This window comes from Prionailurus viverrinus, chromosome X, assembly GCF_022837055.1.
Source record: "Prionailurus viverrinus isolate Anna chromosome X, UM_Priviv_1.0, whole genome shotgun sequence".
Taxonomy (NCBI): Eukaryota; Metazoa; Chordata; class Mammalia; order Carnivora; family Felidae; genus Prionailurus; species Prionailurus viverrinus.
This window is the reverse complement of record NC_062579.1, coordinates 19,381,925-19,386,095: the sequence shown is the minus strand read 5'-3', so window position 1 is coordinate 19,386,095 and position 4,171 is coordinate 19,381,925. Positions and strand designations below refer to the sequence as shown.

Here is a 4,171-nt window from a genome sequence, read left to right as displayed (position 1 = left end):
ATCTGTTCCCCTTTAAGTTTTTTTTTTTTTTTTTTTTTTTTGTAAACCAATACATTTTAGCCAGTACTTGAGAACAAACATGACATATTTGGTGATGCCAAATCATATGTCCAAAGGGATGGAGAATATGTGTGAGGAGCTGATGAATAATGATTAATTGTGATTATGATGATTAGGAATAAATGATACGTCCTGGATATTTTGGAGTTCTGTCTCCCCTCCCATTTGTATAACAGATGACAAATGCAAAGTACAGCTGCATCGCAATTAAATGCCTTTTCCTTTGTGGAATTAAAACCCTTTTTGAGACTGTTTAATATGCTGGGTCTATAAGGCAACTATACACACAACTGAATCAATCTGTGACATTAGGATTTAACCAAAATTATAGAAAATGATACTGGTCTAAATAATTTACAAAATCACAGAAAATATTTATGATGTGAGTAAGTGCTTAAAAATGACAAAAATATCAAAATTTACTTAAACCATATACGTTTTACAAGAGGAAAGTGTTTATTGCCAGAATTGAACAGGTAGAATATTCCCTTTTCGTGTAAGGCACCTATATAAAGGCAGAAATGCCAATTTTTGGCATGGATGCTCTCGGATTTAGTTCAGTCAACACCCCTACAAGGTGGTACAAGAGAAAAGCATTGAGAAGTTTGTTGATAATACAGGGTCATTCCAGAATCCCATTTTGGCTGTCCTCTTCAGCAGCATTTTAAGCCCCTGGAACCGACTCGTAAAATCTTTTTGATTTGGGAAATGATTTTTCTTCTTTCTGCCACAAAACTAAAAATTCTTTCTTGTAACAATAGTATCTGTTAAATGTCGAAGATGTGTTGTGTGTTTAGCAGAGTTGCAATGCTCTCAGTGGTTCAACAAGACGCCAGCTGTAGTTTAGATGACTCACCAGGTAGGTAGCAATCATTGTGCATTTATTGTCTTTGTTTCCACTCTAGACTGACTACCAGAATGTGGAGCGGTACACAGTCCTAATACTAATTGAATCACTTCCTGAAAATTTGAAAAAGCTTCTTTTTTTTTTAATCACATTCCTCTTTTTTTTACATTTATTGTTTAGCTACTATGATTGTCTCTTAACCTTGTTGTGGATTGAGACCATGAATGAAAGAATTTTCTCTTCCTTACTTTCAAATCCTCAGTACTTAGCACAGGGTAAGTATGCACTAAATAAATATCAACCGAGTAATGATGATAATGAATGAGTAAATTATTCTATGAATACTGCTAACTCATTAATTTCATTTCACTGTGAATAACAACACTTTTAGTAAGATTCCCAGTGTTGTTATTAGTAGTTAATAAAAGCACTGTGACTAGTATCTGCTCAAGTGGAATATTGGAATATAAATACAAGAGTAAAAGCCGTTGCTTTGAAAATCCCAGCTATCCACCCGATTTAATTGTTCTCTGACTCAATATTGGTTGTGAAGCAAAACCTATGTACATCATGATAGAAAATTCAGACATCATAATTAAGACTGACCTTCTCTGTCTATTGTCTATCATCTGATTCTTTTTTGCAAATATATCCCCAAAGCTTTTGTTTATCACATTGACTGAAATGTCAAGGTCTCTGATGATTATGACTCTCAGAGAAAAGCTTTATCAAAAAAATGTAGCACTTGGAATACTTAAAAAAATTACTACATAAAAATGAGTTTTTATTTTGAGCTCTGCAGTATTCTAACTTTATAGCTATTTATTTTATTCTCTGAATTTCAGAAGTTAAATAAACACAATTATAACAGTAACTCGTGCTTCTCAATGGGAAAGAAAGAAACAAAGTGTCAAAACAATTATCAGAATAGGATAAATGACAGTGGCGTTTTAGGATTAAAGTATGAGCCTTCACCAGTATGAGTTCTAGGATTAGCCACTTGTTTGTGAGACAGTCTGGTGTGAGTCAAGGATGAGGAGGAGGGATAATGAATTCTCTAAAATATAAGGCATGTTTGGGAGAGCAGAACAGAAAGTATAAAAGGACCAGGCCTTTGGGAGCCCCTAAAAGATTAATTCCAAGGTCTATCCAGATTGAAAGCTGTGTAACATTTTCAAATTATCATGCACACAAAACTAGTGTATAATTAGTAACAATTTGTAATATAATTGTATCTGTGCAGAAACGGGAAGGATAAAAAGCCTTTAATGTAGTGTATTGGGCTCTACATGACTTAATCCATGTCTGTTTCAGTCAGCACCCAATTCACTGTATGTGTTTTTGTAAAAAGTAACTCCTTTCAGATTATTTAACTTCCTCGTTGTCTCTCAATTTTGGATCTTTTCAGACTGTGCTCTTCCTGTCTGGAAGACTTCTTCCCTCCCTCGTTCTCACTTCCTTGGGTAATTCTTATTCACCCTCTGTAACCCAACTGGGAAATCACTTTGCAAAGGCTTGGCTGACTCCATCAGAATTATGTATCCTTTCCATGTTCTCATATCTCAACCCAGAGTTGGTCACATTGGATTGTAACTCAAGTTATGCTCTCTACCATAAGCCTCTTAAGTTCTGTGAAGGCAGGAGATAATTCCAGTACCAGTATCCCTCTTGTTCATTATTACATGTCTAATTCCTAGCACAATGCGTGTTTCATATAGTAAGTGCATCTATTGATTTAAATCAAAATGGAAGGCTGAAGAAAGGAGGTTATTCATTAAGCTTTCATCAGCTGCTTATTATAGAGCCTAAATAACTCAGAGGAATCAGAAACTAATAATAGTAGGCAAGGACATAGAAACCAAGACAAAAGGTCAGCTGCAAACAGTTCAGGAATTCAGACCAGCAATTTGGGCAGGAGGATAGTTATGTCATGCAACAGCCTGGGCAGCAGGATTGGAGAAATGGGTCATTTGATGGCAAAGAGAGGACCAAGAATATAGTAGCAGGTAGAATTGAAGTAAACCTCAGCTTTAGACAGAAACTGTTTTGTGCTCTTATTTTCAAGGCAAAAGGTGATATTTAATCGAACTTGAGGAGAGAATAGAGTAACATTTGGCATTTGCCTTAAAAATATTTTCTTTTATTTGGTCAGCTTTATTAAAATATAATTTATGCGTAGGAAAATGCATCTTTTTCAGAGTGCGGTTCTGTGAGTTTTGACGAATGTATGCGGTCTAAGCAACACCACAGTTACCTGACAGATCAGTTCCATGACTCCAGGCCTTTGTGCCCCTTTGTATTTAATCCCAAACCCTCACCTCCAGTTTCTGGCAACCAATGATCTATTTTCTAATCCCTATAGATGTGACTTTTCCAGAATTTGATATAAATGGAATAATAAAATGTGTGACCTTTTGAGCCTGGCTTCCTATCACTAGCATAATGCACTTATGATTCATTCATGTTTTTATAAGTTTTACATTTGTTTTAGTTTTTAACTCCACTATCACAAATTCTGCAGTTAAACTTTCCACATATGTGGGAAAATCACGGGGGTCTGCACATCCAGAGTGCGACAGGCAAGCCTTGCTCTGGGAAAACCAACTTCATGATCATGTTATCACCCCTATCAGGTAAGTATTTATTAGATTATCTTTTATTGCTGAGCAATACTCCACTGTAGGATATATCACAGATTATCCATTCTCCCCCTGAAGGCCATTTGGTTTGCTTCTAGTTTTGAGAAATTATGAATAAAGCCACCATAAATACTCATATGCATAAATATTCATGTATACGTTTCTTGTGTGAAGATAAATTTCTTCCCCCTCAGATAAAATAAATATTTAACCTGAACACAAGGGCCAGACTGTTTTCCAGACTTGCTATAATATTGTGAATTTTAAGCAGCCATGTGTGAGCATTCCAGTTGCTCAACATCCTTTCTAGCCTTTGAGATTGTCAGATTGTTTATCTGAGCGTTCTACTTTGCTTTTTATTTTATTTGTGTTTTGGCATTTCTAATTGGTGGGTAGTAGTATCTCATAGTGGCATAATGATATTGAGGATCTCTCTTTCTTGTGGTTAATGTCAGACATCTTTTCCTCATTGATGTGTTTGTTTAAATCCTTTATCCATTTGTACTTCGGATGTTTGTTTTCTTATTAGTAATTGAGTTTTGAGATTCCTCTATGTATCTTAGATGCAAGTCCCTTACCAGCTATGTTTGTAAATGTTTACCACAGTCTGTGGTGTTTCCTTTCA

General features: G+C 35.4%; 1 non-coding gene across 1 annotated transcript; it reads right to left on the bottom strand.

Annotated features, from left to right (window-relative positions):
• Positions 1–3,376: 3,376 nt before the first annotated feature.
• Positions 3,377–3,548, bottom strand: LOC125158048 (U1 spliceosomal RNA). Its single transcript, XR_007149171.1, has one exon. It is a non-coding gene; the product is annotated as a U1 spliceosomal RNA (small nuclear RNA).
• Positions 3,549–4,171: the final 623 nt, after the last annotated feature.